The 26,508-nt window shown below is 44.1% G+C and overlaps 1 long non-coding RNA gene across 3 annotated transcripts in view; it reads right to left on the bottom strand.

The window, feature by feature from the left end:
• Nucleotides 1-26,508, bottom strand: part of LOC309370004 — an 89,762-nt gene that overhangs the window by 7,051 nt on the left and 56,203 nt on the right. For all 3 annotated transcript variants that reach the window (XR_014168339.1, XR_014168340.1, XR_014168341.1), the window contains exons 2-3: nt 10,120-10,299; nt 1,295-1,483 (exon numbers count right to left, since the gene is read on the bottom strand). This is a non-coding gene — a long non-coding RNA (uncharacterized lncRNA). The remainder of the gene's footprint in view (nt 1-1,294; nt 1,484-10,119; nt 10,300-26,508) is intronic.

The raw sequence follows: 26,508 nt of genomic DNA, 5'->3' as shown, positions 1-26,508 counted from the left end.
ATCACAGCATAAGGAACAACTGCACATTCACAGCCCAGAGGCATCAGATTGGGAAAAGCAAGAATACAGACCTAGACGGACCTTTGGACTGATCACCAGAATTCTTTTTCAGCAACTTAACTCTGCAAAAACCTCCGCAAACTGTGTCTCAGCTTGTACAAAAGGGTCTGGCTCACAATGTTTTTGTGCGTTTCAAAGTTGCTTAATACTGCTCAGTGTGAAAGACTGAACCGGTAGGGAGTATGGCCCCACCTGGGTGGCAGACAAGGAGGGCGTGGTGGGTCTGTATTGCCCTAGATGGAGCTGGGTGAATGAGCTGGCTGCAAATTATGCTCAAAGCTGCCAGGTATTTTTTTTGTAGTCCAGACGTTAGCCTTGTAACAAGCGGTTGGCTGGGGATTATCTGTGTTATCTGTGTGGCTGGTGGGAAAGCTAAAGAGAGAATATTGTATGGGGAAGATTGCTAGGAATGTATCTGGGACACGTTGCTATGGGGGGAGAGTGGGGGTGCAGCTTCTATCTCAGCTAATGATGCTGTTTTGTGAAGTTTTGCTATATTTTTGCATTTGATTTTTCTCTGAGATGTCTTCATATTCAAGAGAATATTCTATTTTCCAAACATGTGTGTGTGTGTGTGTGTGTGCTTTGCATTTGACCTTTGTTTGTCATTATTTTGCTATTTTGTCATGTTCTTTTCTTCTCTAAGTTCAGTTGCAAGCTGCTTTGAAACTTAGTTATCTTTTAAATAGGCATTTACATTATTTTAATTAACTAATTAATTAATACCAAGCAGCTGAGGGGCATCTTTAGGATGGTCCTGTTGGAGACAGGATGTGTGTGTGTCAATCTTGGCTGCTAAATTGAGTCTCCAAACCCCCTAATTGTCAGCCCTACAAAAGAAATAACAGTACACAAGATTATCATTTCATATCTTTAAAATGTGTATATCATCTCGAGTGCCTTAGGACCGAGAGTGAAACCAATAGATGTTATAAACAAGTAAACTGTAAAAAAAAAGGTCTCCTTTGTACACAACTGTGTCATGAATTCCTATTTCTGTGCATCTGAGACACACAATCAACCTGGAAATATCAAATTACTTTAGACAGTCTGAAGGGGGCAGTGGAGTGAGGGGCAGCTCTTAAGTCAGTTGCCAAAAGTTTTTATTAGTTTAGCTAGACCCTGCTGTAAGGATACAGGTTTGTGTGAAATTTGCCTGTGCTAATTTCAGTATAAACATGGGCATATTTATTATTAATGACAACCATTTAAACAGAACGACAATACATCTCACCATAGCAGGAAAGGCTGTGGCCAGGTGTGTATCTGCTCCATCTGCTACCCAGGTGCCAACTGCTGATGGGCAACCGGAAGACTCCTGCTGCTCTCCCTTCTTGACTTGGACCAGACACCCCTTTTCATAAGGGGACTCCTGCAAAGAAAGGGCTGTCCTTTGACGGCGTTTCAAATAGACTGTTGAGCTCTGCGAAGGAAAACATGCAAGTACCCCGCCCTGAAGTTATTCATAGGCATATACCCAGTGATGTTATAAATAAATATATACGTGCAAACAGAAAATTTTCACAAATATTGTATTGCATACGTACACACACACACAGAGAGAGAGAGAGAGAGAGAGAGAGAGAGAGAGAGAGAGAGAGAGAGAGAGTCAGTCACTGAACAACACTTCAGATTGCAACAAATTGGCAACACCAAACCCTACTGCAGTGGACCCTCCGGATACAAACTTTATTCGTTCGGGGGGTCCATACATTCCCCGAAAAATCTGCATCTAGAAGTGCTGCTTCTGCACGTGCACACGAGGCGCGATAGAACGTTTCTGTGCATGTGTGCGGTGTGCACAGTGCTTCTGCGCATGCACGCGTGGTGAAACCCGGAAGTATACCCGAAAGTTTCGTTACCCGAAGGTAATGTAACCCGAGGGTCCACTGTATAACTATTAGGGCAATTTAGGACCAGGCTGGCCTGACAAATGCACTCAGCAGCCTCAAGAAGCTACCAGGATCCCAGCATGCTCTCAGAGACCAGCAGAGATACCTGCAATTACCTGCCCAACAGCCAATCCACAAAATGGTTGTTGCTGCTGTTTTTGCCTAGCCACCATTTCCTATGATGCCCATAATATGGAGTTGCACTGATGTATTGTGGGAAATTTAAATGGCAGTTTCCACTAGGGGCTGCCCAACACTAATCAGATCGCAAGATCTCACCCCCCCCCTAAAAAAACAACACACACACACAAGAGCATGGCGCCCAAAATGGCTGCCATGCTCTCACGGGTATGACATGGCGCACATTTCCAAGGAGTGATTGTGTGAAGCAGGCTCTCCATTCCTCTCAGGCTGCTTCCCTCTGCTCCGTCAGACCTTGAGAGTAGGCTGAGGGGAAGCCCTTGTTGCAGCCATTATCTCTGCAAAGGAGGCCGCACGGCAGATAACTAGAAGCCCTGGCGGCTGCCGGCGGCCGCTATTAAACCGCGGCCTTTTCATGAGCCGTGAGCTGAATTCCTGCTCACCCAAACCAAAATAAAATAAAATAAAAAAGTGAACCTTTTATTCATTTCATCATTATCAAGGGCTGCCACATTCAAATGATTCCTCTGGCAGTCCCTTCATTTCCAGAGGACGTGCCTCAAGAAGGGATTGGAAGCCTTTTGATTAAGAATAAGAGGTGAATGACACTCGCAACCCGAGCACGGCTGCTATCATTACAATGTACTCTCACTTCCACAGAGCCACCCTGCGCTCGCTCTGTCTCTAGGCCGCCTTTCATATAAAGCCACTGTACGGTGTGGCCTAATTGAACAGAAATATCTTACAAAAACACACACTCACTAAATTCCCCACAGATTTCGGCGAAGGGTGGGTGGGGCGTTTTTTATTTATAGACGCGTCTCGCCTTGAGCTTGGTGTGTGTAACAGACTTAGCACACAAACGTGTGTTTTCTGGACTACGTTGTTTATCTGAGACCTGCTTTCCATACACGAGAAAACGAAGTCTTTTGCATTTATTCCCTGTCTTGAACTGAAATGAATGATCTTCCTCCCAGTTGCGAGCCCATGGTTATCTACATTTTCTGTTTCTTTTCTGTTGTACGCCACCCCAATATTCAAGCGGTGAAAGATTCCAGGCGTTCACCCAGGGTTCGTGTTTCCTTTAGATTATATTAATAATAATAATTTATTATTTGTACCCAGCCCATGTGGCTGGGTTTCTCCAGCCACTCTGGGTGGCTTCCAACAAAGATTAAAAAATAAATTAAAATGTCACACATTAAAAACTTCCCTGAACAGGGCTGCCTTCAGATGTCTTCTAAATGTCAGGTAGTTGTTTATCGCTTTGACATCTGGTGGGAGGGCATTCCACAGGGCGGGCGCCACTACCGAGAAGGCCCTCTGCCTGATTCCCTGTAACGTGGCTTCTCACAGCGAGGGCACCACCAGAAGGCCCTTGGCACAGGACCTCAGTGTCCGGGCTGAACGATGGGGGTGGAGATGCTCCTTCAGGTATACTGGGCCGAGGCCGTTTAGGGCTTTAAAGGTCAGCACCAACACTTTGAATTGGGCTCGGAAACGTACTGGGAGCCAATGTAGGTCTTTCAAGACCGGTGTCATGTGGTCTCAGTGGCTGCTCCCAGTCACCAGTCTAGCTGCCGCGTTCTGGATTAGTTGTAGTTTCCAGGTCACCTTCAAAGGTAGTCCCACACAGAGCGCATTGCAGTAGTCCAAGCGGGAGATAACCAGAGCATGCAGCACTCTGGCGAGACAGTCTGCGGGCAGGTAGGGTCTCAGCCTGCATGCCAGATGGAGCTGGTAGACAGCTGCCCTGGACACAGAATTGACCTGAGCCTCCATGGACAGCTGTGAATCCAAAATGACTCCGAGGTTGCGCACCTGATCCTTCAGGGGCACAGTTACCCCATTCAGGACCAGGGAGTCCTCCACACCCGCCCACCTCCTGTCCCCCCAAAACAGTACTTCTGTCTTGTCAGGATTCAACCTGTGTTTACTTACACAGATACAATCTGAACCTTACGATGAAGGGATTCACAGCATAAACACCCCAAGAGAGTCTTGCTTCCCCCATAGTTATGGCTTTGGATTCTGCAGTCACAGCAGGCGGTGTGAGCGCCAGCGGTTTGACTTCACCCCCGGAGGCGCACTCCATTGCCTCTTGAGAGAGATGGATGCCAACATGCTGGCTCTCAAAATCTAAAAACCACTGTTCTAAGAACAGGCAATAGCTTTGCAGGGCTCTCGCCCAGAAACATGGCCGAGAGAGCTGCAATAAATGTGTGTGAGTTTGTTTTGGTGAGGCAGACATTTCCTTGTTTGTTTTAAGTACATACCCTTTATTACAAGAAATTTTCATTTATATAACAATTACTTAGAACAATACAGTGCCCCTTAAAGAACAAAAGGGATATTCATGTGTAATAGGTAATTAAACAACTAAAAACAAACAGAACAGAACAAAGGGGATTTGGGATGATAAAGAGCTAGAACTAGACACACATCAAGTGATTAAATATAGATGCAACTGTTTTGGATGTTCTGTTATATTAAGCATTTCTTTGCCATCCTATAAGCAAGTTCTCAGGGCAGCTTACAGCTATAAAAACCAATGGAAATATAGTCATAGGCACATGTTAGATAGTTCCCATGCTGTGCTTCATACAGTCCAATTGCCTGGAGCATCTTTGCAATCTTGTTCCAGGTCAGAGATGAGGGTTATAGCTCCCATCACAGAACTGTAGAGTTGAAAGGGACCCCAAGGATGATCTAGTCCAGCCTGCTGCAATGTAGGAACCTCAACTAAAGTATCCATGGCAGATGGCCACCCAACCTCTGCTTTAAAACCTCCAAGGAAGGAGAGTCCACCATCTCCCGAGGGAGTCCATTCCACTGCCAAGTAGCTCTCGCCACAAGAAAGTTCTTCCTGATGTTTAGTCAATATCATACCTAACCAAAACAAAAAAAAATTCCTTCCAGTAGCACCTTAAAGACCAACTAAGTTAGTTCTTGGTATGAGCTTTCGTGTGCATGCACACTTCTTCAGATACACTGAAACAGAAGTTACCAGACCCTTCTATATAGTGAGAAGGTGGGGAGGGGTATTACTCAGAAGGGTGGTGGGAATGGGTGATTGGCAGATAGCTGTGATGAGCCTGTTGACGACTCTTAACGACTGCAATAGGTCTTACAGGAAAAAGCAAGGGGTGAGAAGGTGAAAAATGGCTTTGTCATGTATAATGAGATAAGAATCCAAGGTCTTTGTTCAGACCAGGTGTCTCCATGGTTTTAAGTTTGGTGATAAATTGTAATTCAGCAGCTTCTCTTTCCAGTCTATTTCTGAAATTCCTTTGTAGTAAAACAGCTACTTTGAGATCTTGTATAGAATGTCCTGGGAGATTGAAGTGTTCTCCTACTGGTTTTTCTGCTGCTGAATTGCAACTTATCACCAAACTTAAAACCATGGAGACACCTGGTCTGAACAAAGACCTTGGATTCTTATCTCATTATACATGACAAAGCCATTTTTCACCTTCTCACCCCTTGCTTTTTCCTGTAAGACCTATTGCAGTCGTTAAGAGTCGTCAACAGGCTCATCACAGCTATCTGCCAATCACCCATTCCCACCACCCTTCTGAGTAATACCCCTCCCCACCTTCTCACTATATAGAAGGGTCTGGTGACTTCTGTTTCAGTGTATCTGAAGAAGTGTGCATGCACACGAAAGCTCATACCAAGAACTAACTTAGTTGGTCTTTAAAGTGCTACTGGAAGGAATTTTGTTTTGTTTTGACTATGGCAGACCAACACGGCTACCTATCTGTAACTATACCTAACCAAGGCTGAGTAGGGATGGGCCTGAAGCTGGCTGGGATTGATGGCTGCTGGAGTCAAACAATACCTGGAAAGCCACCCTCACTTTAGATTTTAGAACAGGGCTGGGGAAGCTGTGGCCCTCTAGATGGACAATGTCCGTCATCCCTGACCACTAGCCATGCTGGCCAGAGTTGGCAGGCATTGGAAGTTTCATAACCTCTGGAGAGTAACAGGTTCTGCATTCCTAGAGCCTTTCTAAACACATGAAGAGGAGGGGACCTCTCTCGAGTGATCTAGGCTTCTAGAAAAAGGGCTCCCAAGGGAACTCTCATTGAGAAAAGAAAAAACAACAATAGGCTCCTTTGTCATAGAGAAAGGTTGCATTCAGCATGTGTTTGGGGTTGATATGACTTTATTTTATTTGCATGGCTAAACCTTTCAGCACGGTACCAATCTCTCTGTTTGCTTTTTTCCATTTTCCGGGGCTGCCTCCATGTTGCCACAGATTGAAAGTTAGCAATGTTATGCAGTCCTAATGGGAATTCCTGCGTCACTCCTAAAGTAAAAACAACGGTGTCTTCTACTTGCATACTTAACCGAATCTAGATATTCTAGGGAAGCAGAACAGCAAAACAAAGGTATTTGGGGGGAGATGCATTCTGTTGCACACACTCACTCTCTTTCAGGAAGAAACCCTTTGTCTCCTCTCCCCTTGGCATGGGTCCTGTCATTCGGCCTCCATGTCTACTGCCATCAGCTGGCTGTTAATATGAACCCCTCCCTGCAAAAAAAGGCCAGCTTGTCACATTAAGAAGCCAGACCCCTTACCAAATGTGTTTTCTTAAGTGATGCAAAAATGGACAAATGGATAGGAAAGGGAGATAACGTTGTGTGTTCTGCCTTCCCTGTTATTTTTTCAAGACAGAACTTGATTGCTGGCTGGGTGGGAACTTGCGAAGGCATTCTTGTCATGATCCAAGCCTCTCTTTGTTTGACAATACATGCAGACCCTAGCAGGTCACCCCTTTCCTCCAAAAGCGCTTGGACAAATGACTAGCCATAATTGCTAGCTGATACCCCGCCTGAAAGCAAGAGCATACAAGGTGTTGCATGCCGCTCTTTAGCTTGGGTCACTGGGAATGATGGATGCCAAAAGGATGGCTAGATTAGTTTGTGTTGAAATCCAAGATGCTGCCTGCACAGGTAAATGTCACTCGGTACTCAACAGATGCATTCAGCCAAAATCAACAAGCATTTGGGTTTCAGGACTAGGAACCCGCTGGCATTTTCAACTATGGGATCAGCTTTCTCTGAGCACACTTCAGTCATACAACCTTTCTCCCTCCTCCTTCCTTTCTTCATAGTGCCCTTGCATTTTCTCTTAAAACTATAAAGCACCTGTGGAGTGGTGACAGTTGCACTATTAGTGCAACCGATTCTTATTTTTTAACACGGTTGCTTAAGTGTAGACATTATCTGAAATGAGGGTCATTGTAAAAGTTATGTAAGGAAAGGCAGACATGCATGAAAAAACATGGATCATTCCTATGAATGCCATTTGGAATGCAAAGCAGGGCTTTTTCAGTGTTGGCACCCATGTATGGAACTCCTATCCAAGTGATGTCTGCTCAGCCCCTTCCAGTGCCCTGTCTTTTTGCACTTTCATCTCAAAAGACTTTTCTTAGCTCTTTTTTCTTTAATTCTCCAGATAATAGGTTTGCATTGCTTTTAGAAGATTTCAGCTGTACTTGCTGTGCACATGGTTTTACTGCATTGTTTTCTACTTCCAAGATAATTTACTATTTTCTCCCACTATTTGATTTTATTGTATTTTGTTCTGAATATATATTTAGAAGATGGCTCAGTCTAAATATATTCTGGGGTACAGAAATCCAGGTACTCAGTAATGCCTAGAGCCTAAAAACTGTATCCCTCTGGGTTGCCGAATCATTTTTTTAAAAAACAGGACATTTGGCTCAGGAAAAAAAAAATCTGGCTCCCAGATAGCTAGATAATGAAGGGATGATTGGCCTAATTTTAAAAAGGCATCTTTTGTGCAGTGAAGGAGCTGAATTGCACATACAATGCAGAGATGGCTGGACCCCAAATCCAAAGTCCAGGACCCTGCAACCCAGCCCCACCCCCCACCCAATGACCAACCAGACACTGGCAGATTATGGAGGCAGATCCAAACAGAGGCTAATCTGTCACTTTTTGTTTCTCTAGGCCTTTTTCCAATATTAAGTTCAGTTCTCCACATTCCCACACATTTGCTATTTAAGTCCTCCTGAAAATTCATCAGCAGTCTAATGCAAACTTCTTGTTCAAACAGCAATTTCCCCTAATGCAATGCATTTTTGTATTGTATTTTCACTAATATTTTACACTTTAACCTAGTGAATGCATTTCTGTGCACATTACTTGGGCTGGAGAACTCCCTCACAAAATCTGGGAAAGTGTGCATTTGGAAAAATGGCTGTGTCTTGGTTGAAGTAGTTTTGGAATGCTCAGACTAGGTAGGCAAACTGAATTGAGGCCTGCTTAAACACATACGACTTTCAGGCTTGGAAAGGCATATCACTATTCATCATTTTAATTGAAACCATGAAATGGAAACCTCCCATTGTGATTTCAGTGCCATCAATACCGCACCAAAACAAAAAAAATAAAAATAATACAAAGCCCATCTCATGGTTTAAAAAATTGAGTCTAATACTCCTGAAAGCATATAGTCTATTATTGCAGATGCGGTTATCTCTAGCCATGGTTGAAAAACCTGAATGAAGGGATTTTTGCCGGCTCTGAAATGGTTCGCACATTTGTAGCAGTTTCGCCCAACCTCGGTCTTAAGGTATTTGTCTGTCAGCGATGGCTGGTTAACTGATAAGCTGACACAGCTCCTCTATGGGTCACTGGTAGAACAGACAGGTTCAGAGAACAGAGGACATTAGCACCAGACCCTCCTCTGTGTCTCCTCTTTTCTTCGTTAAGCTTTAAACTCTGTTGTCTTGAGCAGCCAAGAAATAACTCTCGTTGATTGGCACTTAAAAATAAAAACAAGCTGGTTAGAATTAGCAAGCTGACCCATGCGGAGGAAGGTGAGTCTCTTGTTCTCCTCCTGTGTCTAGGAGAGAGAATAATGTATGAAGGGAGAGAAATATAAGTGTCCTGAGGTCGTCTTTCTTTCCTTCTTCATTTGAGCCTCCAGGGTTTGTGTTTGGGGAAATCCATCTTTGTGGGTTCCAGTGCTGACTGACCTGATCCGCACCTCCAAGATTAACGTGTGGGTTGAAATGTAGCCGCCTATCAAACGTTGAGTTTCCAGCTCAAGATAAGTGGCAAATGCTGTTTCGAGAGAAAATGGGAGCTATCCAGCAGTCATAGAGCAGACCCATTGAAACCAGTGGACTTAAGTGACTTAAATCCAATACTTCTAATGGGCCTCTAATATGACCCAGCTGAATATCACCCAGTATGTTTAGAAATGCGTATTTTGAAAGAAAAGACGTTCGGAAATATGGGTTGTCTCCAAGGTTGCAGCTGCGCTGGTGCAGCCAACTACAGTGTGTGCAACAGAGCTTCTTCTTCCACTCCTGTCCGCTCCAGCTCCCACAATCAGATGGTATGGGGCTCTCCAGAGCAGACCCTCTAGAGGGTCTAGAGCTCTTCTCAGGCTGCCCCCCATTTCTCAGGCTGCCCCCCATCAGATGTGAGGCAGGAGGAGATGGAAGAAAGGGCTTTATTTTTCTTCAGAATGTGGACAAAATGTAGAAACTTTGTGAATATTCACATTTCATCCCTACACCGGTATGAGTCAACCCTTCCCTTCTCCAGTTCCGTTCATTCAATAATTGAACAGAATAATGCAACATTGAATGGAATGGCATGTAACATGGACAATCATTTTCAAGACAACCTTTTAAGGTTCCATACTCTCAAATATCATGTTCATACACTGATCCAGTGAAAATATGCATCACTTTCATTCTATATAGCCAACCTTGGGCCTCCAGCTGTTTTTGGACTACAATTCCCATCATCCCTTGCCACTGGTCTTGCTAGTCAGGGATGATGGGAGTTGTAGTTCAAAAACAGCTGGAGGCCCAAGGTTGGGAAAACACTGCTATATAGCATTGGTCTACAGCTGGGGGCACAAGTGGGTCACAACCTAACCTCATGGGTCTTACTAGTAGAATCAGCATCTTTTTTATTTTCAATGCAACTTAGCTTAAAATATATATATAAACAAGAGAAAGAGAAAGAAACTTGCCAGATTTAAACAAAGGAGGATGTGGATTCCTGTGACTCCAATAATTGGGTAGCATAGGTGATTCCAGGATGTGTCCCTTTCCTCAACTCTCCATGTGAAACTGCTCTTGCTAAAATTCCTTCTTCTGTGCAAGTATTAATGGGGCAAGAGCCCTGCCATCATCTGTCACATCTGGCCATCCTAAAGAGGGAAACGGAGAAAGATGGACAATTTAAATTGGGTTCCCATGCTGCCACCTTGGATTAAAGGTAGGCCTTTGGGTCTGATAAGGTTGCTGCCAGAAAACAGGTTTGCAGAAGGAGAAGAAAGATCAGAGAACACTTGGGAGAAAGAGAGAGAAATAATGTGATTGGGATAAGAGAAGGTTAAAGTGCCAAGCGTTCCCCCCCCAAAATAATTCAAAATACTGACGACGATTTCCGAAAGAAAGAAGAATGTCAATCATTGTTCATCTTACCCACTAAGGGTGCAGACATTCCACCAACATACATTATGTGAGATGTGAGCAATGGAAACAAATGCTTCACGGACTGATCATGTAGGTTTTTAAAAAATTTAAAGTCACAAGGGATGTGTGTGTGTGTGAGAGAGAGAGAGAGAGGGAAGAGGGCTTCACAGTGCACAGGGTGAGGAGATGTAAGCCTTCCACAGCTGCAAACTCGGTAAAAATCCACCCCAGCAACACCCTCCAAGTGCTCCTATGCTCCAGGGATGTCCCTTATTCCAGGGATGTTCCAGGGAAGCCATCTCTGTTTCTGATTTGATCCTGGAATGTCCCACTTTCCCTTAGAATGCCCCTATTTCCAATTGAAGTGAAGGCCCAAGACAGGTGTTGATCATCATGTGAGCTGCGCACAGGTGGGCTGAAGCAAGCTGCTGCCATTCCTGTGGAGCCTCCTTTTATTGAGACAAATATGCAAACCAGGCAGATACATTTTGGGCTGTGGCCTTTACACATCTTCCGTCCCGAGATCGTGGAGTGGTACAAAGCTATTTTGGCACCTGTTTCCACAGCGTCATTATCCCCTTGCACAGTGTATGACGAAGGAAACAAAAGGTCTCAGGGACAAGAGGTTACAGACAGGACACCGCTGACTGCTGAGACCGCAAAAGGTCAGACATAGGAGACGATGTTCCGACAGCCGTGGCTTGTCTGAGGGGGGGGGGTTTGCCCTGCACCCCAAGGTCACGCATGCAGGCAGACCGTGGCTGCCTGCTGGTGGAGAGTGTGCTCCCTCCGGACCTCACTGTCCACTCCACAATATCCCTACACCAATGGAGAAATGTTGGAGGATATGGAGTTATCCGCTCCAAGGCAATCCTGTATAAGGAAGGGTTTTTTAAAAATGTTTAATGTTTTGTTATGTTTTTATTGGATGCGCGTGGCGCTGTGGGTTAAACCACAGAGCCTAGAACTTGCCGATCAGAAGGTCGGCAGTTCGAATCCCCACGACGGGGTGAGCTCCCATTGTTCAGTCCCAGCTCCTGCCAACCTAGCAGTTCGAAAGCACAAAGTGCAAGCAGATAAATAGGTACCGCTCCAGCGGGAAGGTAAACGGCGTTTCCGTGCGCTGCTCTGGTTGGCCAGAAGCGGCTTAGTCATGCTGGCCACATGACCGGAAGCTGTACGGCGGCTCCCTCGGCCAATAAAGCGAGATGAGCGCCGCAACCCCAGAGTCGGTCACACCTGGACATAATGGTCAGGGGTGTGTCCCCCCCCCTATTTTTTTATATGTGTTAGAAGCTGCCCAGAGTGGCTGGGGCAACCCAGTAAGATGTGTGGGGTATAAACAGTAAAATTATCGTTATGGAACAGGACGTCCCTATTTTCATTGGAGAGATGTTGGAGGGTATGTTACTGGGGGAGACTATCGTTGGAGCTAAGGGGGAGTTTATTTCTAATGCTGAACTCCCCATACACTGCAGGGTCATCGGGGCCTTGAACAGCACAAGACAAGAGCAGATGCTACCTATCACCTCTGACGCTAGGTGCCCCAGCCGTCTTTGAAAGGATCCCAAGTATGTGTTTACATGTGAGTGTGCATACATGCACCATGGGAGTCCTTGCAGTGAACACCTTCCCTTCACAAACATCTCACATGTCAAAATGATGCCCTTATGGCTTGTGCTTTAAATGAATACCAACGTTTGTACATAGGCACCAAAACATCCGCTGCAGTTAGATGTTTGGGGAGCATGTCAGCTAAAGGGCAAAGTAAGTTTCTGTGAAAGAGCTCTTTCATCACACACACACACACACACACACACACACACACCTCAAGCAAAATTGAAAGTCAGGGGATAATATTTCGAAGGAACAGGATCATCGCCTAGGGCCTAGTTTCCATGGTGTCAAAGTCTTAGCTAAATCCCTACATATATATGTGTATATATTGGGGTGGTGGTGGTGGGGAAATAGATGGAAACATTTTCCTTTAAATTTCGATTATGCGTCCGTGGGGCAGTAGGATTTGAAGATCTTGTCAACAGACAAAACAGAACAGTATTATCCTTTGTGTACGATTCAGTACAGGAAAGATACAATTCCGCTGACCACAAATAGGAAATGCTGAGAGACATGAAGGAAAGAATAAATTGTACAGTGAGAAGAAAGGGCTTTAAATAACTTAACTGTGCTTAAAGCACATAAAAAAAACACCCGTATATGTTTGGCGAACATGATATGGGTCTTTGCTCTAGCCGTCAAGAGGAAAGCAGGATGGCAATGGCGTTTTTTAACTGTGCCACCCTATCGTGGTGTGTATGCATATAATCTCTGTTGTATAAGAGCAGCACGTGAAGTTGTTCTCACCACCCAAGAAGAAATGCTGTTTTGTCCCAATATAGCTGGGCTATGCAGACTCACGTCCAGGAGTTTGGGCTGCATCAATAGGAGTATAGCATCTAGATCAAGGGAAGTAATAGTGCCACTGTATTCTGCTCTGGTCAGACCTCACCTGGAGTACTGTGTCCAGTTCTGGGCACCACAGTTCAAGAAGGACACTGACAAACTGGAACGTTTCCAGAGGAGGGCAACCAAAATGGTCAAAGGCCTGGAAACGATGCCTTATGAGGAACAGCTAAGGGAGCTGGGCATGTTTACCCTGGAGAAGAGGAGGTTAAGGGGTGATATGATAGCCATGTTCAAATATATAAAAGGATGTCACATAGAGGAGGGAGAAAGGTTGTTTTCTGCTGCTCCAGAGAAGCGAACATGGAGCAATGGATCGAAACTACAAGAAAGAAGATTCCACCTAAACATTAGGAAGAACTTCCTGACAGTAAGAGCTGTTCGACAGTGGAATTTGCTGCCAAGGAGTGTGGTGGAGTCTCCTTCTTTGGAGGTCTTTAAGCAGAGGCTTGACAACCATATGTCAGGAGTGCTCTGATGGTGTTTCCTGTTTGGCAGGGGGTTGGACTCGATGGCCCTTGTGGTCTCTTCCAACTCTATGATTCTATGAGTCAAATGCGGCCCTTTGGGACCCTCCTCAGCAGCCCTAATTCTTACCCTCTGTGCATTTTGAGTAAGATTGTGGCCCCGGAAAAAGCGGGGGGGGGGGAATCTCAGTGCAAAATTGTGCAAGATCACAGTGTCCAAAAGAGCCGCTGTTCTCTGACGAGGAAAAACAGAATGCCCCGTTTTTTCTGGGACACTTGTGAGGTATGGAATGGTATTGTTACCTTCTGTCTACAGATGGGGAGAATGGAGTAGAGTGACTTGGATTAGGCCAATAAGACCTGCACCAGCAGCTGGTACTTCCAGGAGGCTGTGGAAGAGTCTTGCCATCATCGCTTTCCCTGACATTTGCATTTTGCCACTGTCTGTCTTCTCTGGAGGAGAGATGTGAGAGCCAGCTGAATGTCGTCTGAAATGTATCTAAGCCAGGCTTCTTGGAGTGCAGCAAGACCAGGACCAGAAGCTTTGTAACAAACAACTCTGGTTTTGCTTTGTATTTATGTACCTAAGCCTAGATTGGTTGGTTGGTTGGTTGGTTGGTTGGTTGGTTGGTTGGTTGGTTAACATGATGATCAAGGGTCTGGAAACCAAGCCTTATGAGGAATAGTTGAGAGAGTTGAGTATGTTTATCCTGGAAAAGAGGAGACCAAGAGGAGATATGACAGCCATCTTCAAACATCTAAAGTGCTGATACATGGAAGATGGAGCAAGCTTGTTTTCTCCCAGTGGCGTAGCGTGGGGGGTGCAGGGGGGGCCGGCCACACCGGGCGCAACACCTGGGGGTTAGGGTTAGGGGGCGCAAATCCACGGGTTAGGGGGCACAAATCCACGGGTTAGGGGGTGCAAATTACTTGCCTTGCCCCGGGTGCTGACAACCCACACTACGCCACTGTTTTCTCCTGCTCCGGAGGCTAGGATGCGAACCAATGGATTCAAGTTACAAGATTCCTTGGAGGTTTTTAAGCAGAGGTCGGGTGGTCATTTGTCATTGATGCTTTAGTTGAGATCCCTGCATTGCAGGGGGTTGGACCAGATGACCCTCAGAGTCCCTTCCAATTGAGCTTATTTTGTGTTTGCTAAATTGTTAGCTTTTGTTATTTTGAACTTGCTTACACATTCTGCATTTTGTATATTTTTACTTCCAGTGTTCTCTGTTTTGAGGTTTTGAATGTTTGTTTGTAATTTGCTTTGGGCACAGCTCATTGAGGAAAAACGGCATAAAAGTAAAAAACAAGCAAGCAAGCGCGTAAGAAATTGATAGCAGGTGCAAAATTCAAGCCAGGAGCATCTTCCTGATTCTTAACTCAGGGATATTCTACACTTGCAATAACAGCAAACTTTAAATAGAGCAACTCGTGTTTCTAAACCAGCTTATAGGCAGGAGGCAAAGAAACTCACCTGAGCTCCTGGGGCTGAGGAGTCAGGAACTTGACTCCTAGCCATGAGCGTGAAGAACAAAGAAAATTAGGCAAAGATGCTTGTTTATGGAGGACAGAAAACTCTCCATTCCTTCACAAGGGCTCCAATAGGGTAGCAGAAAGCAAATGTGCATCTTTCATTCAGGAGTTTCCTGCAAGTACCTCAGTTAGCATTTTGGTGAGCCATGCAGTTGGGAGGGCAGGACGAAGTAGGGAAATTATCTTTAGATGTGGAACAATGCGGATTTTAATGCCCACAGATAGCTGGGCAAGACTTTGTCCAGAGAGGTCTCACGGAAGGTGTTATCAAAGGGGACCCCCATGCAGTCAGCATTTTGCAGGATGAATTCAAGCAATGCACTAGGCAATTTGCATTTGCACAATTAAAACAGATAAAGCGGTAGCACGACGAAGCCACCTTTTTATTTTATTTTTTTAAAAATGGAATAGTTGGGAGTTAAGAAAGTAATAGGCATGGGATGGACAAATGATTACTGGGGGGATGCATAAACACCCCACGCCCACATCAGGATGCAGTGTGGATGCTTATTGTCGTATAACTTTCCCCCAAAAAATAACAACAACAGAACAAATGCTCAATAAAGCTAATCTAACCTTGGTGGAAGCTTTGTGGAAGCAAATCAAATAGGTTGCAGAAGCCCAAAGAGAGGAAGGAAGGTGATATATTTTTTCACACCACTGTACTTCATCACTTCTCACATGAAACATCAGGGAATCAAGGGCACCCTTTCTTCTTCCTTCCCTAAATGGTGTCCTAGCCATTGTCTGTCTGAGGCACATCACCTGGTCTTCCTTACAGGGCTGTTGTGAGAGGTCCCAGCACGGTCAGGAGACGTTGTACACACACTTCTGCCACTTCTTCAGTCCAGACTCAGCAGGAGCAAAGGGGTTAAGCTATGCAGCTCAATAGGCAGAGCTAGTTATTTAATCTGCGATAAGTCATGGCAAACCCAATTTCGTTTTAATTGAAAATAAAAATAACACTGATAAAACCCAACTTTCTGGCAGCTAAATCCTTTGCATGCCAAGTTTTAGGGTTGAGTACTTTTTTTGCATTTAATTTTTCTCCCCTGCGTGCGAGTTTATAAACCTCTGAAGAAATATATATAAAATCAAAATGCTGACAGACCTTTAAGTACAGCCATGCTTGCGGACATCACTATAATAAAGATATTCCGTGTTATCAATAATCCTCTTTCTGGCCAAATCCCTGGTCTTTCTAAAGAGAATGGGGCTTCCTGAGTGGGCAAGATTATTTATAAATTTATTCCTGGTGAATAGGAGAAGTATGTGGGCAACGCATCCTAGATCTGGAAAGGCCCCCATACAGCCAGATAACAGGAAATTCTGTGTCAAAGTGCTTATATTTTATCTTTCTTCTCTCCCCCCACCCTGCACCCACAAATCTAAGTAGTTAAAAATATTACTTTGAAGACTGGGTCAGAGTTATTTAAAAAAAATCACATAAACTCTGCAATACCACTTTGAAAGCAGAGCTTTCACACTGAGACTGGGGTGGGACAGGATACCGACCAAGAGCATTTCAGGTAAGAAGTGGGGAGCAGGGCAGCTAATTCAATGGTCCTGCCTCTCTCCCTGCAACCCCATCAACTTTACAGGTCTTTCCTTTTGCCCCTATAGTGGTCCACCTACCAAACAGCAATTAGAAGAGAAGAAGAAGAAGCGTTTTGGTTTGATATCCCACTTTATCACTACCCAAAGGAGTCTCAAAGCGGCTAAAATTCTCCTTTCCCTTCCTCCCCCACAACTCTGTGAGGTGAGTGGGGCTGAGAGACTTCAGAGAAGTGTGACTAGCCCAAGGTCACCCAGCAGCTGCATGTGGAGGAGCAGGGAAGCGAACCCGGTTCACCAGATTACGAGTCCACCGCTCTTAACCACTACGCCACACCACACTCTCTTCTCACACAAAGATGTAGGGAGTTTTTCTAGCCATCTTTCTGAGAGACACCTGGAGAGTTAGGAGGTGGAACTTCTCTAAGCATGCAGGAGGGAGGGACTTGCGTAGAGGAACCCTATGTGATGTTTGGATGCTCCCCTATGTAAACAACAACATTTGCACATCAGTAAAAAAGAAGAAGACCGTAGCTGAAACTTTGTTCCACTGAGCTAGTTTTCTATTTGCAAGGAGTCCTGTTATTCAAGGGGGTGGGATTCATGAGGGGTCCAAATAAATTCATGCTACCACCTCTCTCAACTTGCCCTTTTACTCAGAGGTAAATCAGTGGGGTTTACGCCAATGTGCATAGGACTGCGGAAGTGCGTGTAGGATTGAGCCATTTGGATACTTCCATTTTTTAAAAAAATAATTTTTAATGATTTTCAAAACATATGACATACAACAAACACAAAAAACACATATATCTCAACAAACAAAAACATACAAATAAAATTGACTTCCCCATACCTCCCTTTTACCGCATCCTTATTTTTCCATTTTTTAGCAACCCTTAAATCAATTTTCCTAATTAACTCTCTTTTGGATTTTCTTAAGATTAACATTTACAGCTGTAATTCTCTGTTTCTTACCCCTTGACATCTTATCAATCCACAATTTTACAACAATTTTTAAGATATACTTTAAATTTTCCCCAGTCCTCCTCCACTGTCTCTTTCCTCTGGTCGCGGATTCTGCCGGTCATCTCTGCCAGTCCCATATATTCCGTCACCTTCGTCTGCCATTCTTCTAGAGTAGGTAGTTCTTGTGTCTTCCAATACTTTGCCAACAGGATTCTTGCTGCTGTAGTTGCATACATAAAAAATGTCCTATCTTTTTTTGGAACCAGTTGGCCGACCATGCCCAAGAGAAAAGCCTCCGGTTTCTTTGCAAATGTCCACTTAAGGACTTTCTTGATTTCATTATAGATCATCTCCCAGTAGGCCTTAATCTTTGGGCAGGTCCACCAAAGGTGGTAAAAAGTTCCTTCAGCTTCCTTGCATTTCCAGCAGTTATTGTTAGGCAGATGATAGATCTTTGCAAGCTTGACTGGGGTCATGTACCACCTGTAAATCATTTTCATTATGTTCTCTTTCAAGGCACTACATGCCGTAAACTTAATACCAGTGGTCCATAACTGTTCCCAGTCAGCAAACATAATATCATGACCAATGTCCTGTGCCCATTTAATCATAGCTGATTTCACCGTTTCATCCTGTGTATTCCATTTCAGCAGCAAATTATACATTCTAGATAGATTCTTAGTATTGGGTTCTAACAATTCTGTTTCTAACTTCGACCTCTCCTTCTGAAAACCTAGTTTCCTGTCTTGCTTAAATGTCTCATTTATCTGACGATAATGTAACCAATCTCGAACCTTATGCTTTAGCTTCTCATAACTTTGAAGCTTCAACTTTTCGCCATCTTGTTCTAAAATTTCACAATATTTAGGCCAATTAGAGTCCATGTTAAGTTTTTTCACTGCCTTAGCTTCCATTGGTGACAACCACCTGGGGGTTTTACTTTCCAACAAATCTTTATATCGGTTCCAAACGTTGTACAATGCTTTCCTAACAATATGGTTTTTAAAACTTTTGTACACCTTTACCTTGTCATACCATAGATATGCATGCCAACCAAAGTTATTGTCATACCCTTCCAGATCCAAAATGTCTGTATCCTCAAGAAGTAGCCATTGCTTCAACCAGCAGAATGCTGCTGATTCATAATAAAGTCTTAAGTCTGGCAGGGCAAAGCCCCCTCTATCTTTTACGTCAGTTAAAATCTTAAATTTTATTCTGGGCTTTTTGCCCTGCCAGACGAATTTAGATATATCTTTCTGCCACTTCTTGAAACAGTCCATCTTGTCCAGGATCTGCAGCGTCTGGAACAAAAACAACATTCTCGGCAATACATTCATCTTGATAACAGCGATTCGGCCTAACAAGTAAAGTCTCAGCCTAGACCATATGTCAAAATCCTTCTTTACTTCTGACCAACATTTTTCATAGTTATCTTTAAATAAATTCACATTCTTAGATGTTAAATTCACCCCCAGGTATTTGACCTTTTTTGTTATTTCCAAACCAGTTTCACTCTGAAACCTATCTTTTTCTTCAGTTGTTAAATTTTTTTCCAACACCTTTGTTTTCCGTTTGTTTAATTTAAATCCTGCTACCTGACCAAAAATCTCAATTAGTTCTAAAACTCTTTTGGTGCTAGCTTCTGGCTGTTGCAAAGTTAACACTAAGTCATCTGCAAATGCCCTTAATTTGTATTGTTTGGCTCCGACCTGTATTCCTTTGACCAGCTGGTCCTTTCTAATCATATTTAACAAAACCTCCAGGACAGATATAAATAGTAAAGGGGATATTGGGCATCCCTGTTGTGTACCTTTTTCTATTGGTATTTCATCCATCACCACACTGTTCACAATTAGGATACTTCCAAAGGCGCACCTCATGCATGCAAGTTGTGTTCTTCTTTTCAGTGTCCACATGACATCACTAGCATAAAAATGCCAGCCAGTATTTTTCCCCATTTAATTATGGGGAGATCTGATACAATAAAAATATAGCTGTTACCAATGACCCATTTTGCAACATCTCAATGGCCTGTTGCCATGGAAGCACCCATTTGGAAGCACCCTTAAATCGTCTTCACAGGGATCCCAAGACGTTAAAAACCAGCTGCGACTCCCTGGTCTTCCAGTAGACCGTGTTAGCTAAGGTAGGTTATATAAACGTCTTTCCTTCTGCAGTGTTGGATGGCAGGTTGAGAGGAGTTCCCTACCAGGACAGACTTTGCTCATGTGCTCAAGACATCAATTCCTTAAAACATATTTTGTTGCACTGTGCAAAATATGAGCAAGTCAGGGCTGAACTGATATTAACCTTGCTGGTACCTTTCCCGGGAAAATCAGAGGCTCACTATGTCAGGTTCCTATTGGAAGATTGGACAAACGCTAGAACATTAGCAGTGGCAAAGTTTTTATCGGTGGTTGTAAGAACAAATGATCCCTATATTCTGAACAAAATGCTTGTTTAACCTGGAGGCAGGCTGTATGGATTGTGTATTGCTTTGTAACAATTTGTTGGGTCTCTGGACCGTAATAAAGATTGATGATGATTGATGATGATGATGAAAAGAGAGGAGAGGTGGGGACAAAGAGAAAGGAGAGGAAGAGACAGGAGCTAAGTTAGTAGATGATACTTGCTGGAACGGGTCACACTGACCCGTTCTTGGGTTAAGGCAGAAAAGAGATCTAAATAGCAAAACAGCGGTGAAGTTTAGAAACAAATCCAACACGTACGTCTTATGAGAACGAGGAAGCTCATAAAAGGTTGGGGAAGTGAATATGTAAAGTAGATGGAGCGCTCAACGTTCAGTGCTTGAAGGATGCTCCTAGCCCTTTGAGCTTGAGCCATCTGCCTCCTCCAAGGGTTAAAAGGCTTTGAGAGCAATGAAATATTCATCATTGACAGATTTAAGAAGAAGATGGAGGCATGTCCCAGGGGGGTATCTGGTGGTGCTCAGAACCTCACCTTCTGTAAGGGTCCCCTACCTCTCACTTCCTTCCTCATTAGGGTGGTGTTGGCATAAAAGGGAGGAGGGGGTCAGAAGGTCCCATTCCAAGTAATTAGAGAGTTGGCTTCTTTTATCTAAGTGTACCTTGTTAAAGTATATCAGTATCAGCCAGGTTAATTGGAACTTTAATACATAATTGATGTTAATTTATGGCCCTTTTTGTTCCAGTATGCTCATGCAGGCCTTCAAGTCAGGATACAGTTTTCTTGTTATTAATTATATACAGAAAACTAATATCCCCCGGAGATGAGGCCAGCATCACCCACAACTTCTGAAAGAGTCAGAATATCTGATGCAGTTGGGCAAATCCGTTGCCGCTAAACTGGAACAGCTCGGCTTTCTTGCAAATCCATTTCTCGGTTTCGTTTCCAGGGTTTCAAAGGTCAGATCATCTACGCTGGTCGCAAGAATCTATATATTTAAAGTACGAAACAATGAAAGAGAAAAAGGAAACAGGAGCTGTATAATAAGGTAAACCCTGTTCTAGGGAAATAGCATGTAAGCTCAAAGCACACTAATATTCAAAATGGGATCTGTAGAAAATATACAAATAGTCTCAAATAGAAATTTTCCCAAATAGTCCAAAAAACTGATGGATCCAAATACAAGGATTGTAAATGGGTCTCTCTACTTGTAGAGCAGCTGTTCTGTTTTTGCAATTACATTTTTAAAGAATTCATCTTTTCCCCCCCCCCATGTCTGCATAACTCTAAGAAAGGTTATCACCTATGATTATCAATATGACACTTCTAAAATTTGTGAAACGCCTAAAATTCTTTGTCTTAGTTGTCTTCACAGCAATTGCCTTCCCTGGAACTGACTCTCTTAGCCAAAGCAAAAATACCATATTGATATCTGCAATACAGTCAGTAGAAAGGTTCAAAAGATTCTGAAGGTCCCCATGACTGCCAAACGAGTTAGTGACAAGACTTGAGTTTTTTTTAAACTGGAGACTCCCAGATTCACAGCTCAGTCTCTTAGCTACTATCTTGCCAGCAGGAGAGCAGAGTTTGATGTGTCTTTTTAGCACCTTAGCTCCAAAAAGATTCAATTTTGCCTTGAAAAATAAAAAAAGGCGAACAAAAACCTTGGCTGCACAGAACAAAACCTCAGTGCTGACACAGTGAGTTGAGGTTTGTGGTCTCCACCTATATTCAGCTGGTATGGGCTGGAAGTGCAAATATCCATTCCATCCACAGTTCCAATCTAACAATGCCTCTCTGTAAACGTTGATTGGTTGGCTTCCTGGAGCAATTGTTTCCAATATAGTGCACTTCAGATGTTTTGCACTGCTAATCCCATCAGCCCCAGTCAGCATGGCCAATGGTCAAGAGTGATGGGAGATGCAAGCTACGCAGTCCTTACCTCTCTCGCCCGGTCACCTCCAGACTGGATTATTGTAACTCACTCTACGTGGGGCTGCCCTTGAGGCTGACCCAGAAACTCCAGCGGGTGCAGAATGCCATGGTGAGACTCCTTACGGGGATCACATTCACCTGGTGCTATTCCAGCTGCACTGGCTCCCGGTGGAGTACAGGATCAGGTTTAAGGTGCTGGTCTTAACCTTTAAAGCCCTATACAGCCTAGGACCCTCATACCCACAGGACCGCCTCTCCTGGTATGTCCCACAGAGAACCTTACAGTCCTCAAATAAAAACATCTTGGAGGTCCCGGGCCACAGGGAGGTTAGGCTGGCCTCAACCAGAGCCAGGACTTTTTCGGCTGTGGCTCTGATCTGGTGGAACACTCTGTCACAAGAGACTAGGGCCCTGCGGGACTTGACATCTTTCTGCAGGGCCTGCAAGACAGAGCTGTTCCACCAGGCCTTTAGCCAGGGCACAGCCTGACCCCCTCCTTTGGCAATCCTCAAAGAACTCTAGCCCAAGGGTTGCCATTAATCTGATTTGAATTGATTCTATAATGAAATGATTTTAAAATGTTGTATCATTTTAATGTTGTTGTATCATTTTAATGTTGTTAGCCGCTCTGAGCCCGGCTTCAGCTGGGGAGGGTGGGATATAAATAAATTATTATTATTATTATTATTATTATTATTATTATTATTATTATTATGCCAAAAAAAATCTTCAGGGCACCTGCTTGGGGAAGACTGTTGTATTCTATCAACACATGACAGCACATTACCAGGGTTTCAAAGACGGAATTGACGCCGGGGGGGGGATTCCAAAAGGCAGTGCTTTGGGGTTTGTCTAAAAGAAAGCTCATCGACTTTTGGTTTTTTTAAAAAAAAAAACAACCCAACAACTTTAGGGGTGTCCTGGTTTTTACTTTTTGAAATATGGCAACCCTAAGCACATGTCACCTGGGGAGCTGAGATTTACAATGGTCTGAACCAAGCATAGGCAAACTCGGCCCTCCAGATGTTTTGGGACTACAACTCCCATCATCCCTAGCTAACAGGACCAGTCAGGGATGGGAGTTGTGGTCCCAAAACATCTGGAGGGCCAAGATTGCCTATGTCTGGTCTGAACCAACCTCAAGCAGGTTGCATTAGAACCATATGGAAGGAAGGAAGGAGCCCAGATAAAGAAGAAGAGTTTGGATTTGATATCCCACTTTATCACTCCCCTTCAGGAGTCTCAAAGCGGCTAACAATCTCCTTTTTCCCTTCCTCCCCCACAACAAACACTCTGTGAGGTGAGTGGGGCTGAGAGACTTCAGAGAAGTATGACTAGCTCAAGGTCACCCAGCAGCTGCATGTGAGAAGAGATGCGAACCCGGTTCACCAGATTACGAGTCTACCGCTCTTAACCACTACACCACACTGGCTCTCTCACTGGTTAAAATGTGTAGGTGATGTGAATTAGAAGTTAGCCCCTTATCGGTCAAAGTCGAAGGTGGATCTGGGAAGGCTGAAGACTATTGGCCTAAGTCAACAGGAGAAATGCTAACCTGTGGGCCTAAGAAGCCTGGGGTTGCCTTTCCATTTGGCCCACAACCCACCTCTGATGTCATATTTGACGTCAGGCTCAGGGCAGGTAAAGATGTGGCTGGGCATCACCTGTGGCTCTCGCAAACACCTGTGTGATGCTCCCTCTTCGCCTTTGCAAGCGCCAGCAATCTGCAACTTCCACTTGCCCCATTGAAACACCACCTATGGTGGCTGTAGTCCATAACAGTGGCTTAACTAATTTAATTGGCATGCAAAATCTACTTTACCTACAATGGTACAATAGCCGTAGCATAACAAACACTCTCAGCCGTTACCATCCCACGCTTTGTGCACAGATGCTCTTGGGAGTTTCCTGATGTATGCATTCTGCCAGGTAGAAGGACCAGTTGCACAGTTTCTAATCCCGTGCAGCTGTGCCCTTCCTCCCCTGCCTCCCTTAATTTGTACCTTGGCTTGCTTTCCTTGTGGAAAACCAGATTTGACATAACACGATAACATGCCTGTAGGTCATGCTGGAACAGGACACAACACGATGTGTCAAGTTTCCTTTGAACCTCGCGCAGATCGGGTATCAGCCCAAAGGAGGTCATTTTAATTATCAGATGATTAATTAATTAGACAGTAATTGTCCGACACATGAATCCAAAGATTATGTAGCACTCAGCACGGCTGTCTGAGCTGCAAAATGAAAAAAAATGATTTTGCTCTTCTTTCTCTCTCTTTTTTTGCCCACATGAACAACAATATTTATCAAAGGTTTCTGGAATACCCAAGGCAGCAGATTTAGGTATTTAGAAAACGTCTCTTTTGCTTATCTAAAGGGTTTCTCACTGACAGTCCTTACCTGAATTTCTGACTGTATTTGTTCACCTGCTAAGAAGATGCCGTTTTTTATGAACTTTGGGAGTTGAGGCCTGGATGAAGATTCTGTGCAGAACCAGAAGTAAAAGTATGAAAGGTTTTGCAAGGGCAGAAGCAACTCCCTATGTGACGCTCAGCAGAATTTTGGGTGTGTGGAAGCTCAGTGCAAATCAGGGGTGCCATTTCTTGTCCTGACCCTTGCTCCATATCAGCAGAAGTCACTGGATGGATTTCAGGGTTCTGTGCAACAGCCTGCAGGAATCTGTAGTTGGTGCCACGAATGCCAGGATGGTGCTGGAAGGAGGAGAGGAAGAAGCAGGAGGAGTTGTTGACAGGACAGTTTGTCTAGAGATCCTACACCATCCCTTCCCCAATCAAGTTACCTTTATGTGTTGTGAACACCCTAGAGATATTTTGGCCAAGCTAAACGGGGCCTTTGGTTTAACTCAACGGTTTGGCATTCTCGATTTGCAAATTTGTTTGTTTGAAATTTCTCTTTTGCAGTGAGGTATCAGAAGCATGGGATATGGTAGTTCCGCTGTTAAAAAAGGAAAAGGAAAGGAAGATGTTAATAAGTCCATGCAGACCATAAAATATATGTGTCTGGTGTTCCCTTTGTCCCCATCCCTTCTCTCTACCTCCCTTCTCTTTTATACATTTTGTGTTTTGCCTTCATAGAGGTTTTCCTGTGTTTCTATGTTTCTGAAATTTGATAAATTATTTTATTTTTTTAAAAGAAACATGAAATATGGTGTGTTTGTGTGTATATTTAACATGCAATTCTATGCTTCATGTTTGAATCCAAGCAGATATCTTTCCCCAGGACCACAGTGACCTAGAGATGGAAATACGGCAATGAAAGCTGATGGGGACATTCTCAATTTCACCACACCTGTTTTCAGATGTTCCACCACTGAGCTACATCCTCTGTCCGGAGCCATCATATGTATTCCTGGTGCTTTGTAAGAACATCTGCTGTTTGCCCCCAACTTAGGGTCCTATCACCTACTGTGACAGGGCAGGAGAAACTCTGGTCTGACTGGGCCTTTGGCACTGCAGTCTTCTAAGGCTGGATCTACACAGCTAGAAAAAAGACGCTTTAAAAACGCTCTGAGAAAAAACCATTGTAAAGCTCACAATGGAAAATATCATTGAGTTGCAATTTCAGCTCTACAGCGCCATCTGGTGCCACGGTATTATAACACATTTATAACATTGTAATTTGACTGATATAGCTGAGTCCAAAGTCTGAGGATTACAATGGTGTACCGTCAGGCCCAGGACACAAACACTGATGGCTCCTCCAGTGGGCATGTTTCTGCTTGAGAGTCCTCGCTCCCATCCCCTGAAGATGAAGAATCTGGCTCCAGGGTCATTATGCCTACAGCTCTGCAATATGTACTTCCCTAATGCTCCCCTAAATGACAAACCTTGACAGCATCTTGCCAACAAAGGTCCGTATAGTTAAAGCTATGGTTTTCCCAGTAGTGACGTATGGAATTGAGAGCTGGGCCATAAAGAAGGCTGATCACCGAAGAATTGATGCTTTTGAATTATGGTGCTGGAGGAGACTCTTGAGAGTCCCATGGACTGCAAGAAGATCAAACCTATCCATTCTGAAGGAAATCAGCCCTGAGTGCTCACTGGAAGAACAGATCCTTAAGCTGAGGCTCCAATACTTTGGCCACCTCATGAGAAGAGAAGACTCCCTGGAAAAGACCCTGATGTTGGAAAAGATGGAGGGCACAAGGAGAAGGGGACGACAGAGGAGGAGATGGTTGGACAGTGTTCTCGAAGCTACCAACATGAGTTCGACCAAACTGCGGGAGGCAGTGGAAGACAGGGGTGCCTGGCATGCTCTGGTCCATGGGTTCACGAAGAGTCGGACATGACTAAACAACTAAACAACAACAAATGCTCCCCTTGATGACTCGCTGAAAGATGCAAAATGTGGCAAAAAAAAAATCTTAGCAGGGAATTTACGACTACAGTGTTATGAAAATGCTCAGTGGGCTGCAGAAGGATAGCCACTTGAAACAGCTGCAAGAAAAAGAGGAACTGTGTCCCTCAATAAAGAGGATAAGATTTGTGTCACATCTGCATATGCTAATTGTATGTGGGAGGGGGTGTTATGCTTTCTTTTTGTTTTTATGTATTTTGTGTTCTCATTTTGTAT

This window comes from Podarcis melisellensis, assembly GCF_964234715.1.
Source record: "Podarcis melisellensis genome assembly, chromosome: 5".
NCBI classification, from domain to species: domain Eukaryota; kingdom Metazoa; phylum Chordata; class Lepidosauria; order Squamata; family Lacertidae; genus Podarcis; species Podarcis melisellensis.
Note: the sequence above shows the minus strand (reverse complement) of the source record. Positions and strands in the feature narration are given on the sequence as shown.